This window comes from Notechis scutatus, chromosome 4 (assembly GCF_049901735.1).
Source record: "Notechis scutatus isolate UNSWTSFEM ecotype Mainland chromosome 4, rNotScu1.2, whole genome shotgun sequence".
Classification (NCBI taxonomy): Eukaryota; Metazoa; Chordata; class Lepidosauria; order Squamata; family Elapidae; genus Notechis; species Notechis scutatus.
The window spans coordinates 2,656,120-2,670,194 of record NC_142012.1 but is presented as its reverse complement, the minus strand read 5'-3'; the positions used below and the strand labels follow the sequence as shown (position 1 = coordinate 2,670,194).

Genomic DNA, 14,075 nt, shown 5'->3' with positions numbered 1-14,075 from the left:
TTCCTCCCTCCCTTCCTCCTTCTCCCTTTCTCTCCTTTCTCCCTCTCCTTCCTTCCTTCTTTCCTTCCTTCCTTCATTTCTTCCTGTCTCCTTCTTTCCTTTCTCCTTCCTTCCTTCTTTTTTCTGTCTCTTTCCTCCCTTTCCTTTCTTCCTCTCTCCTTCCTTCCCTCCTCTTTCTCTCACCCTCCCTCCCTCTCTTCCTCCCTCTTCTTCCCTTTCTCTATCTCCTTCCTCCCTCCCTTTCCTTTCTTCCTATCTCCTTCCTTTTTCCTTCCTCCCTCCCTTCCTCCTTCTCCCTTTCTCTCCTTTCTCCCTCTCCTTCCTTCCTTCTTTCCTTCCTTCCTTCATTTCTTCCTGTCTCCTTCTTTCCTTTCTCCTTCCTTCTTTTTCTGTCTCTTTCCTCCCTTTCCTTTCTTCCTCTCTCCTTCCTTCCCTCCTCTTTCTCTCACCCCCTCCCTCTCTTCCTCCCTCTTCTTCCCTTTCTCTATCTCTCCTTCCTCCCTCCCTTTCCTTTCTTCCTATCTCCTTCCTTTTTTCCTTCCTCCCTCCCTTCCTCCTTCTCCCTTTCTCTCCTTTCTCCCTCTCCTTCCTTCCTTCTTTCCTTCCTTCCTTACTTCATTTCTTCCTGTCTCCTTCTTTCCTTTCTCCTTCCTTCTTTTTTCTGTCTCTTTCCTCCCTTTCCTTTCTTCCTCTCTCCTTCCTTCCCTCCTCTTTCTCTCACCCTCCCTCCCTCTCTTCCTCCCTCTCTTCCCTTTCTCTATCTCTCCTTCCTCCCTTCCTTTCCTTTCTTCCTGTCTCCTTCTTTTTCTTCCTCCCTTCTTCCTTGTCCCTTTCTTCTTTCACTTCCTTCCTTCATTTCTTCCTGTCTCCTTCCTTTTTTCTTCCTCCCTTCTTCCTTGTCCCTTTCTTCTTTCACTTCCTTCCTTCATTTCTTCCTGTCTCCTTCTTTCCTTTCTCCTTCCTTCCTTCTTTCTCTTTTTCTGTCTCTCTTTCCTCCCTTATTTTCCTTTCTTCCTGTCTCCTTCCCTCTCTCCCTCCCGCTTCCTCCCTTTCTCTTTCTCTCCTTCCTCCCTCTCCTTTCGTCCTGTCTCCTCCCCCCCTCCCCTTTCCTTTTCTCCTTCCCTCCTGTTCCTTTTTCTCTCTGCCTCTCCTTCCCCCTTCTCTCTTTCCAAGGAGTCCAAATAACATGTTAATGATCGGTCAAAGTTACAAGGCACTGAAAAAAAAATGACACGATCGTTTTCCACATTGTGGGACTACCTGTGCTTGCAAAACGAGCTCTTTTGCACGAATCATTTGCTAGGTTGACTCTCTCCTAATCAATCTGTTTGTTTTCTTCATTCACTGATCCTGTTTTCAATGAATAAACAGTACTTAACCTGTTCCCCGTGTGTTGGTTGCTCACATTTCCGTGAATTGAGCATGGAAAAAGAAAGTTTACTTAAGAGTACAGCTTCTGTTTGTTAAACATTTGCAAAAAATGTTTCAATAATGAAACTACGGATGTTTGAACTGTAAGTTATGGGTCTTACAAATCACCAGGGAATATAAATGTACCAATCAATATTGCACCATCCATATAAAAATAACTCAGTGCGGAAGCCTGATTCACTTAACAACGGCAGTGAATTACTTAACAACCACGGCAGAAGGCTCTAAAATCTGATGCCATTGATTCAACAACTGCCTTCCTTAGCCACATACACTGCGCTACCATTTTAGCTCTAAACCGAAGACACAAATTATAACTTACAAACCATTCTAGAAGCCAATCTAGGTCCATGGCTTTATATTGCCACAGGTGGTCCCTGACGTGCAACAGCTCACTTACTGACCGTTCAAAGTTACAACGGCACTGAAAAAAGAGACTCGGGACCAGGGGTAGAATTTAAAAATCCAAGCACCAGTTTGCTGCCCAGGTGCTGGGTGGGCGTGGCCTACCGGAAGTTCCGGGGGGGCTGTTTTTCACCTTCCCCAGAATCTGGATGCTTCCCTCAAGCCTCTGGGGGTGTGTGTTGAAAATGGCCTCCCCCGGGCTCTGAAGGCCCTCCGGAAGCCGGAAACAGGTGTCAAGCCCGAAATTGACTTAGGCGTAGCCATTTTATTTAACCTTATTATATATTCCCTTTCTTTCTTTCTCTTTGTTGGTTATGGGGGGGAAGGATTTCGGGCTTGCCACATTCCTAAGGTGGAAGGAGTGGAAATAGAGAGAGTTGTTTAGGCTAGGCGGTTCTCCTTCCCGTGGGAACAAAACCTGACCCTGCTGAGGCCTGGAGGTGGAGATTGAGGACACCAGGCAAATGTTAATTTACTTCTATTAGGGAGATGTGACTTTTGGGGGGCTGTTTCTAAGTTCCAATATTATGTGGTGTAATTTTGGGTTGTGTCAGATCCGGAATCATAACAGACTTTGCCAATTTGGTGCTTTCCCACATAAAAGAAATTGTTTTGGAAGATGGACTTTGCTCTTTTCTTTTTAAATGGATTTCATCACTTGGAAACCTGACAACAGGCCCGTTTTTCCCCCCTCCCAGAGCCTCCGCCCGGACCCTGCACTTACCTGCATCCAAAAATGGGCCGCGTGGAGACTTCTGGGAGTTGAGGTACGGGACTAGCTGGTAGGTTCAACTACCAGTTTGGCAAACCAGATGCAAATTGAACAACCGGTTAGCCCGAACCGGTCCGAACCGGCTGAATCCCACCCCTACTTAGGACCATTTTTCACTTATGACCATTGCGATATCCCCGTGGTCACGTGATTGAAGTCACCTTGGTAACTGACTCATATTTATGACTGTTCACATGATCCCTTTTTGTGACCTTTTGACAAAGTATAAGTCAAGGGAGGGTGAGCCAGATTGATTTAACATTTATGTAACTAACTTAAACCATTGCAACGATTCACTTAACAACCATGGGAAGGAAGGTCGTAAAAGGGGACAAAGCTCACTTAGCAAATGTCTCACTGAGGAACAGAAATGTTGGGCTCAAATGTGGCCGTTAAGTCGAGGACTACCTGTGTCACTGATTGAGCTATTATAAAGTCATGAAACGTTGGGTGGTTCTAGATGTTGCTCTAAATTAAGATGGCTTGTTTGTGTTGGGGTTATATTGTGCGGTCTATTGTGGTTAGCAATATTGTGGTTTAGGGCAAGGTGTGCCACTTTCCCATTTCATCTTGCGGGAAACACTGCATTCTGACTACCATAAGTTTGTCATTTATAAATGATGAGGGGATGATTGGAAGCTGAAACATATGACGAACAGTTACAGGAACTGGGCCTGGCTAGTCTTGGGAAGAGAAGGACCAGGGGAGACATGATAGCGGTCTTCCAGTATTTGAGGGGCTGCCCCAGAGAGGAGGAGGGGGGTCAACCTGTTTTCTAAAGCATCTGAAGGCCAGGCAAGGAATAATGGATGGAAACTGAACAAGGAGAGATTCAACCTGGAAATAAGGAGAATTTTTCTGACAACTAGAACAATCGACCCATGGAACAGAAATTTCCTTCAGAAGTTGTGGGAGCTTCATCACTTGAGACTTTCAAGAAGAGATTAGACTGCCATTTGGTGTAGGGTCTCCTGCTTGGGCGGGGGGGTTGGACTAGATGACCTACAAGGTCCCTTCCAACTCTGATTATCTGTTATCTGTTAAATGCAATATTTATGCCCGGTTAGAAAATTGCGACATTGACCAACATATCTTCTTAAGATGTTATTTCATGACAAGGAGCTTTAGTTTATTTTTAGTGCCTTGGGAAGACCGCACTTGGAATATTGCATCTACCTTTGGTCGCTACGATATGAAAAAGATGTTGGGACTCTAGAAAGAGTACAGAGAAGAGCAACAGAGAGGATTAGGGGAGTGGAGGCTAAAACGTATGAAGAACAGTTGCAGGAACTGGGTAGGTCTAGTTTAATGAAAAGGACTAGGGGAGACATGACAGTTGTATTCCAAAGTATGAGGGGCTGTCATAGAGTGAGGATCAAGCTATTCTCCAAAGCAGGGGTCCTCAACCACTGGGCCGCGGACCGGTACCGGTCCGTGGAGCACTCTGTACCGGTCCGCAAAGAAAAAAAATGGCGGCTTTCTTCGCCTTCAGTGAATCCTGCTGGAATCGGGGATCAAGGACACAAATGAAAGAAGGGGAGGGAGGAAGCAACCGAAGCCTGTCCTGCTCTCTGGCTCAGCGGCTTCGGTTTCCTCCCACCTCGTTCCTCTCTCAGTCGCTCTCTCGCTGCTCCACCAGCCCAGGAAGAAACTGCTTCAAAGAAGCCGGGGGGGGTGTGTGGGTGGGTTTTCCTGTCGCCGCAGCTCCTCCGAAGCACCCGTTTACCCCCACCCCGCCCGCCCGCGCGCGGTTCAATTCAGTGCCCTGTTCTGCCTGTCTGGTTGTTTGGGAGCAGCTTCGGCTGAGAATAATAACTATTCGCCTCTTTTTATCAGCCGAAGCTGCTCCGAAACGAAGGCAGGCAGGTAGGCAGGCAGAACGGAGCACTGTGGATTGAACCGCACGCGGGCGGGCGGAGTGGGGGTAAACGGGCGCTTCGGAGGAGCTGCGGCGACAGGAAAAGCCACCCCCCCGCGCTTCTTTGAAGCAGTTTCTTCCTGGGCTGGTGGAGCAGCGAGAGCGACTGAGAGAGGAACGAGGCAGACACCTGAGGGAGGGAGGGAGACACCTGAGGGATGGGGCTGAGGGAGGCAGGGCCGAGGCGCTCCCTGAACTTGGTGGTTTGCTGGCAGACGTTTTATTACCCGACTAGGTAACAACATCAGATGTTACCTAGTCAGGTAATGAAACGTCTGCAAGCAAACCACCAAACTCGGACTCTTCCACCACCACCACCCCCGGTCCTTGAAAAAGTGTTTGTGCTTGAAACTGGTCCCTGGTACAAAAAAGGTTGGGGACCACTGCTCCAAAGCACCAGAAGGCAGGACAAGAATCAATGGGTGGAAACTCATCAAGGAGAGAAGCAACCTGGAACTAAGGAGAAATTTCCTAAGGGTGCGAACAATCAATCAGTGGAACAACTTGCCACCAGAAGTTGTGGGTGCTCCATCACTGGAGGTTTTCAAGAAGAGATTGAACAGCCTTTTATCCAGAATGGTATAGGGTCGATGGGGTTGGACTAGAAGACCTCCAAGGTCCCTCCCAACTCTGTTATTCTTTTAGTCCAGAGGTCTCCAAACTTGGCAACTTTAAGACTTGGGGACTTTCACAAGTCTTAAAGTTGCCAAGTTTGGGGACCCCTGTTTTAGTCCCTTGCATTACATCCCTGTAAGAGGCGGCGGGGGGGCGGGGGAGAATTACAGCTACTGAGAAGGGGCAGCGAGTGGCTTCTGTTCTGGAACAGCCAGTTGGGTTTAGGGTTCATTGCCGGTGAAGGCGGAAGTCCCAAAGTTCATCTGAAACAAAGATGCGAGGAGACAGAAAGATTGGAATGTGACTGGCGCTGAAAATCTCCTACACAGACACACACACACACACACACACACACCAGACAGTTCTCCAAAGCACAAAAAAGTGGGAACATGCTCTGTTATAAGGCAGCACAACTTGTTCCTGAGAAAATAGACAGGCAAAGTGAGATCTAGGTCTCCTCGGGGAACATGCAGATTGCTAGAGTTGTTTTTTTTTCCTTCCCTCCTCCCTTTTGCCCAGTTTTTGTAGCTCCATTTAAAAAGAGGGTCTGGATTGGTCTGAGCAGAGGCGGGTGGGGGGAATTGTTGAAGCTACAGAATAAAGCTTGTAGGCAAGAAATAGCTTGTACTTCAAATTTAGTAGATGGGTTGCTGAATTTTAGATCAACCAGTCTCTCTCTCTCTCTCTCTCTCATCATGTTTATCTCTCTATATCATGTCTATCTATCTCATGTATCTCTCATCCATCTGTTTATCTACCTATATCTCATGTTTATCTCTATCATATCTATCTATCTATCTATCTATCTATCTATCTATCTATCTATCTATCTATCTATCATCTATCTATCTATCATCTATCTATCTATCTATCTATCTCTATCTATCTATCTATCTATCTATCTATCTATCTATCTATCTATCTATCTATCTATCTATCATCTATCTATCATCTATCTATCTATCTATCTATCTATCATCTATCTATCTATCTATCTATCTATCATCATCTATCTATCTATCTATCTATCTATCTATCTATCATCTATCTATCTATCTATCATCTATCATATCATCTATCTATCTATCTATCTATCTATCTATCTATCTATCTATCATCATCTATCTATCTATCTATCTATCTATCTATCTATCTATCTATCTATCTATCATCATCTATCTATCATCTATCTATCTATCTATCTATCTATCTATCTATCTATCATCATCTATCTATCTATCTATCTATCTATCTATCATCATCTATCTATCTATCTATCATCATCTATCTATCTATCTATCTATCTATCTATCTATCTATCTATCATCTATCTATCTATCTATCTATCATCTATCTATCTATCTATCTATCTATCTATCTATCTATCATCATCTATCTATCTATCTATCTATCTATCTATCTATCTATCTATCTATCTATCTATCTATCTATCTATCTATCTATCTATCTCTATCTATCTATCTATCTATCTATCTATCTATCTATCTATCTATCTATCTATCATCATCTATCTATCTATCTATCATCTATCTATCTATCTATCTATCTATCTATCTATCATCATCTATCTATCTATCTATCTATCATCATCTATCTATCTATCTATCATCTATCTATCTATTTAACTATCTAACTATCTAACTATCTATCTATCTATCTATCTATCTATCTATCATCTATCTATCTATCATCTATCTATCTATCTATCTATCTATCTATCTATCTATCTATCTATCTATCTATCTATCTATCTATCTATCTATCTATCTATCTATCTGTCTGTCTGTCTGTCTGTCGGTCTGTCTGTCCGTCCGTCCGTCCGTCCGTCCGTCCGTCTGTCTATCTATCTATCTGTCTATCTATCTATGTGGCACAAATGCAAGCTGCCCGGCCACGCCGAAAATGCCCAGTGGCAGTGCCAGATAAATTTGATGGCTCGCTGGCCCAATTTCCAGCATTTTTTGGGCAGTGCCAGCTGTACATGAACCTTCAGCCTGAGGACTTTCCCACTGACCAGGATAAGGTGGGGTTTTTGATTAGTTTGTTGTCAGGCTCTGCAGCACGTTGGGCGACGCCTCTGCTGACCCAGCCCAACCAGGTGTTGGACAATTACGCCGAGTTTTGCTATCAGTTTCAGGCCATGTTTAAGGACCCTGTTCGAAGCCAAACAGCAAACAGACATTTGAGAGAGCTGAAGCAGGGGCATGGCTCACTCATGGATTATATTGCTAGTTTTCGGGTGGTTTCTCAGGATGGAATGAGGCAGCACTATTAGACCAGTTCCAGGGGGGTTTGTCATCGGAGCTCCTGGATGAGTTAGCGCGCACTGAATGCCCTCTTCAGGAGCTCGTGCATCTGTGTCTTCGTATTAATGCTAGACTTTCAGCAGCGACAGGTGCGATGACAGACAGAGACCGTATCTGTTTCCAGCAAGACGGCACCCTTGGTGGAAGTGCCTTTGGAGGAACCCATGCAGTTGGGGATTGGCCGCCCTCGCCTGACTCAAGTAGAAAAGGATAGACGTCGTTGTGATGGTTGATGCCTCTATTGTGGCAATTGAGGCCATTTTGCGGCCAAGTGTCCTGCTAAGACATCCACAGCGGCGACGCCTACGGTGGCGGGAAATGAGCATCGCTCGGCCTATGGGGGTCTGTAGGTTGGGGTGTAAAGTCCTTAGGCCCACCATCTTCACCAATCTTGCCATCCTTGCCACCTTTGACATCTCCACCACAATTGTTATTGGTGAAGCATCTTGTGCTGACAGCAAGTGTGTTCGTGCCTGGTGTGGGAGCGGTGGAGATCCAAGCCTTGGTCGACTCAGGGGCCACAGCCAATTTCATGGATGCTCATTTTGTAGAGCAGTGGTTCACTCCTCAGCAACAGGTGTCCCCGCAAGTAATGGTAGAGACGATTGATGGTCGGCCCCTTTGTTCGGGACCTGTGGTTGCTGCAACCAAACCCCTTTGCATGCATATTGGGCAGCATGTGGAGAAAACCATGTTCTACGTTACTGCAGTGCCTCATTTTACAGTGGTGTTGGGTTTGGAGTAGTTACAGGCCCATGATCCACAGATTGTCTGGTCATCTGGAGCTGTGCAGTTCCTTGATAGGAAGTGTGCCAACCATTGCTTGCGCTCCTGTGCAGGGAGTGTGGCTATGCCCATGGACCAGGGTCTACCTGTGGAGTTGGTGGACTTTGCTGATGTGTTTGGGGAGAAGGAGGTGGATCAGTTGCCTCCGCATTGGGCGTATGATTGTCCAATCAACTTGTTGCCCGATGGAAAATTGCTGGTGGGTCGGATATATTCTCTGTCAGAACCATAGTTGGCCGCGTTGTGGGATTTTATTGACAAGAACCTCTGGAAACGGTTTATCCGGCCTTCTACCTCCCCATTGGCTGCACCGGTGCTTTTTGTAAAAAAGAAATCAGGAGAGCTACATTTGTGTTGTGATTACCGCAAGTTGAATGCAATCACAGTGAGAAATCGGTACCCGCTTCCCCTCATCCCTGAACTGATTGAGCGACTTTGTCAAGCAAAGATTTTTACGAAGTTGGACTTGCATGGGGCCTACAATCTGGTTTGCATTCGTGCAGGGGACGAGTGGAAAACAGCTTTCTGGACGAGGTACGGGCATTTTGAGTATACCGTGATGCCTTTTGGATTAACCAATGCCCCAGCTGGAGGGGGCTCATCACCAAATCGAGGTTCGGACGGCTCATCACCAAATCGAGGTTTGGACGGATCATCGCAATTTGGAACACCTACATACAGCTCAGACATTGAACCAGCGTCAGGTGAGATAGTCCTTATTCTTTGCTCGATTTGGGTGACCTATGTTCCGAGTGGAGGGAATCAACGCGCCGACGCCCTATCTCAGAAGCCCGAGTATACCCGAAGGGAGGATAAAATCTTGCCCCGGACGGTGATTCTGTTGGAGCAGTTTGCGGCCACCAAGGAACCTGTGGACCTCTGAGTGAGGATTCAGGAGGCACAGCGGCAGGACCAATTTCTGGCAGCTCGACGTCGAGAATTGAATGAGAATGGGAGACAAAAGACTCCTTGGGCGTATATTGGGGACTTGTTGAAGTTCCGTGATTGCATTTACGTGCCTGGAGGTCCTCTTCGTGGCCTTATCCTACGTCAATGTCATGATAGTCCAGCAGCAGGACACTTTGGGGTGTTCAAAACACTGCACCTCATCTCTAGGACATTTTGGTGGCCGAGACTTAAACATGATGTGTCGGGATATGTGGCATCCTGTGGGATCTGTCGCCAAGCCAAGTATGCTCCTGGTGCACCCCCGGTCTCTTGCAGCCCTTGCCCACGCCAGAACAACCGTGGGGGGCAGTTTCATTGGATTATATCATTGAGTTACCATCATCGAATGGTGCCACAACCATTTTGGTGGTGGTGGATATGTTGACTAAAATGGAATGATTAATTCTCTTGGCTTGCTTCGGAACTCTCGTCGGTGCGGTTTGTTTTGATTTTCTTTTGCCTCATTATTTACTTTTGTGACTTTAAACTGTGCCTAATAAAACAGTGAAGTTAAGTTGAAGCCATTACCGGACTTTAATGTATGTCTTGGGTTTGGGATTATTTTGAGAGACTACGGGTCATCACACATGTCTATCTATCTATCTCATGTTTATCTCTATCATGTGTCTATGTAATCCATTTGTTTCTCTATCTCATCCATGTGTATATCTATCTATCTATCTATCACATCCATCTGTTTATCTCTCCATCCGTTTATCTCTCTATCTCATCATGTTTACCTATCTATCATGTCTCTATCATTTATCTATCTCATCCATGTTTATCTCTCTCTCTCATCTTCCGCCTTTATGATTTTTATAAATAATGCAATGTGGCAAACAAATCCTACTTATTTTCTCCACAACAACCCTTTGAGGTAGATTGGGCGGAGAGGGAAGGACCGGCCCAAGGCCACCCAGCCAGCTTTCGTATCTAAAACAGCACTAGAACTCACTGCCTCCTGGTCATTGGCCCAAAATCATTCTGCTGGCTTTCCTGCCTGAGGCAGAACTAGAACTCACCACCTCCTGGTTTCTAGGGCCAGCGTGATGATAATTAAAGGGTTGCTTAATTACAGAGGCAAGTTTTTAAATCTGGGCTCAGTGAGTTTTATGGAAGTCATGTGGTTTTGCTTTCCTTTACTGAATTGCAAACCTCCTCGAGGGCAGGCACATCCATCTCTGCAGGGAGAAACACCTGCATTTGAAAAGGTTTATTATTGCCTCTCTAACAGAAGCCTAGGCGGGTTCCCCAACCTGACGCCCTCCTGCTCTGTTGGGGGGGGACCGGGTTCAGGGTAAGCCGGCCCGCGGCGCATTTAGTCCTTAAAATAAAACGCGTTCCCAAAATGCGTGGGGGGGAAAGAATCCGACTTTTGGGGTGAATTTGGGTGAGGGAAGTTTAAAGTAAAAGTAAGAAACAAGCCCTAATTTTGATTCCCTCAGAGCAAAGTGGAAAGTGGCGCCTGCGCAGTGAAGAGGACGAAGCCGCCGGCTTGCCCGTCTCCGGCCGGAGTCGAGGGCGGGTCAGAACAAGGGCGGGGGCGGAGCGGTCTACATCCGGGCCCCTTCCCCCCCTCCCCCCCCCCTCCACCGTCGGTCTGGTGTCGGCGGCGTCCGAGCGCCGAGCGCTGTAAAGCGGCATTGGAACGTTCGCGGCGCCTCAGTGCTCTTCCGCCGGCGCAGGAGGCTGGAGCATCTTCTGCAAGGTAAGGAGTCCCTCCGGCGGCTCCCCGGTTTTCCTTTGGGAGGGGAGGAAGGGGGGGCAGGACACCCTTTTGCGCCCAGCCCCGCTTGCTTCATTGCAGGGGGGACCCTTCGGTGCACGGGTGCAAAACTGCAAAGGCTGCCTCGATTCCTTCTTCGACTTGCGGGGAAAACGGGGTGAGTGGCGGATTGGGGCGGTGGGAGTGGAGGTGGGGGGGTCGAGACTCGGAATTGCGGTGGCTTTCCAGCCTTTCTGGTGAAGCACGGACTGCAATGCCCATCATCCGCGGCCGGGGTGCTGTTGTTTCCCCCCTACCCTCTTTTTTTTCTCCTTCCTCTGGATTGCATGGCTGGAGAAGAGGGTCAAATGGGGAGGGGGGGAGGGGGGCTTCTTGCAGGGGAGGTGGGAGTTTGTAGTCCCGTCGGGTGCCGGGGAGGGGGCAAGCTGAAGGTAGTTTTGACGGGGGCTGGTTAAAAGAAGGTGGAAAGAAATTGCTGCTCCTTCATGCCCCCCCTCCCCTCCTTTACCCCAGAGGGGGAGACCTGCCTTTGGGGTAAGGGGAATTGCGGGGGGTCTCCTAGCAATTTGGGGGCTGGTCTTGGCAACTCTATAGGGCGTTTTGGCAATTGCAAGAAAGGAAATGTGCCAATCTGGCTTCCCTTCCAGCTTGGCATGGGAGGAGGGGAAGATCTAGGAGAAGATGCACAGGCCCCTTCAAGCTGTCAAGATGGGGCAAGGAGGGGGGGGCAGGATTTGCCTCCAGGAGTTCATAAACTGGATTCTTCCCTGTGCCCCCCCCATCGAGGCTGAGCCCCCCCCCCTTGCAAGAAGTGGGGAGACGGACCTGTATAGGAATCCCCCAAAACAGTCTTGACTTTGCTTCTTGCTTCTTTCCAAGAATTAGAGGAAGGGTGATGGTGTCTCTGGATCTTCTCTTGGAATTGGGGGCATCAGTGGATTCTCTCCCCCCCCGATTTGGAGGGTGGTGGGGAGGGGGAGAAAAAACCTTCCTTTCTCTTGAATTGCATGATCTGGTGCCATCGTAGCCGCATTGGCACCTGCTCTCGGTGTGTCCAAATCCTGGGCTTGCGTCTGGGAATCCGGCTAGGAAAACCTTGTGTGTGTGTGTGTGTGCATTTGTGTGTGTTTGTGTGTCCTTCATTCCAGAGCAGTGGGGGTGGAGGGTGCATCCTTCCAACCAGGTCTGTCTGTCTGGGGTGAAGTGGGGGTGGGGGTTAATCCCTGAAGCTTGAAAAGGTGTGGAGAGCTTCGTTGAAAAGGTGGTCCAGCTGCCTTTTATTTTAATGGCTCTCCACTGTTTTTGTCAGCTGGGACATTTTGTAAGGGCTGGGCTGTCTTTCCCCCTTCCTTGCCTGGGGGGGTGGGAGGGAGGGAGGGAGGGTGAGGGCAACTCCCCATGGTACTGTCCTAATTTCTAATTCAGTCCTTGCTATTTGATTTGGCCGGTGTCCGAGCGTGCTGTCCTCCGTTCAGCTCCAGTTGATATCGACCTGGCTTCTCGAGTGAGAAAGCAACTCAAAGACAATTTATTTCTCCCCCTCCCCACTTGAATCCCAAGGAGGCCCCTGCTCTCTTTCTCTCCCGTCTGGGCTCCGAAAGGGCTTGAAGGAGACCACCCAGCTTCCCCTCTTTCAAAACCTGCGGGAGGAAGAGAAAAAAAAAAAAGCTTTTGCCACGCAAAGATTTTTTTTCCTGGTGTTGAGCAAAAAGGGAGTCAAGCGTGAAGGCTCCCTTGTGTGTCTGGACCCCGAGGAGGAGGCCAGGCATTGGCGTGGCAGGAAAGCATCTGCTTCTCTTGCATAGAGGAAAGGGGAGGGAGGGAGGGAGCAGAGGAGGAGAGAAAGAGAAAGAAAGAGAAGGAAAAAGAAAGAAAGGGAAGGAAAAATGAAAGGGGAAGGGAGGGAGGGGAAAAAGAAAGAAGGAAGGAAGGAAAAAGAAAGGAAAGGAGAAAAAGAAGGAAGGAAAGAAAAAGAGGAAGGGAAGGAAGGGAGGGGAAAAGAAGGAAGGAAGGAAAAGGAAAAGAGAAGGAAGAAAAAGAAGGAAGAAGGAAGAAAGAGAAGGAAAATGAAAGGGAAGGGAAGGAAGGGAGGGAGGGAAAAAGAAAGAAGGAAGGAAGGAAAAAGAAAGGAAAGGAGAAAAGAAGGAAGGAAAGAAAAAGAGGAAGGGAAGGAAGGGAGGGAAAGAAGGAAGGAAGGAAAAGGAAAGGAAAAGGAAAAGAGAAGGAAAAAAAAGAAGGAAGAAGGAAGAAGAGAAGGAAAAATGAAAGGGGAAGGAAGGGAGGAAAAGAGAAGGAAGGAAGGAAAAAGAAAGGAAAAGAGAAAAAGAAAGGAAGAAAGAGAAAAGAAAGGAAAGGAGAAAAGAGAAAGAAGGAAGGAAAGAGAAAAAGAGGAAGGGAAGGAAGGGAGGGAAAGAAGGAAGGAAGGAAGGAAAAGGAAAGGAAAAAGAAGGAAGAAGAAAGAAAGAAAAAGCAAAGAGAAAGAAGGAAGGGAGAAAAAAGAAAGAAGGAAGGAAAAAGAAAGAAAGAACGAAAGAAAGAAAAAAGAAAGAATGAATCCTTAGGCCAGGCGGAGAGGGGGAATTTTGAAATTGCAGCTGGCAGAACGACTGCTAATGGGGTCCACTCGCTCCTTGAGTTGGCTCCCTGCTCTTCCTTGTGCCCTCTAGCACTTTGTGTGTGTGTGTGTGTGGCGGGTGTGTGTGGATGGGTAAAAGGAACCCTTGGCAAGATTTGGCAATGGCGTGATGCCCTTTCCTGCCTTTCGTCTCTTTCCCTCTCCGAAATCGTGCACAAACTGTGCTTAGCAACCCGCCAGAACATCTCGGGAGGTTGCCTCGCCTCGTGAAAGATCCCTGCTCAATGCAGAAGGGAGCTTTACGATCTGAGGTTTATTTATTTTTTTAAATAAAAAACGGGGGACTTCTGGAGCTGCATTGCCAGGCAGCCCTCCTTCTCTGTGTCCAGGTCTTCTTCCGTTTGCTTTGCTCTGGCTTTCTCCTTCGTAAGGCTGTTCTCCAAACAGACTGCTTTGAACAGCTCTGTCCTGGTAAATTTATTTGATCTTTTCCAAGATTTTGCATGTCATGATTTACTTATTTATTTATGCCAAAGCAAGTTTGTTTATCTTTTCCAAGATGATCCTTTGGT

At 47.4% G+C, this 14,075-nt stretch overlaps 1 protein-coding gene across 2 annotated transcripts in view; it reads left to right on the top strand.

Moving 5' to 3' along the window:
* The first annotated feature begins 10,784 nt into the window (after positions 1-10,784).
* Positions 10,785-14,075, top strand: part of RNF24 (ring finger protein 24) — a 60,363-nt gene continuing 57,072 nt past the window's right edge. The window contains exons 1-2 of one of the 2 annotated variants that reach the window (XM_087962692.1): positions 10,790-10,910; positions 11,010-11,085. The gene's annotated coding sequence lies outside the window, so the exon portion shown is untranslated. Of the gene's footprint in view, positions 10,911-11,009; positions 11,086-14,075 lie in introns of both variants that reach the window. The other variant, XM_087962690.1, reaches the window with a different exon arrangement.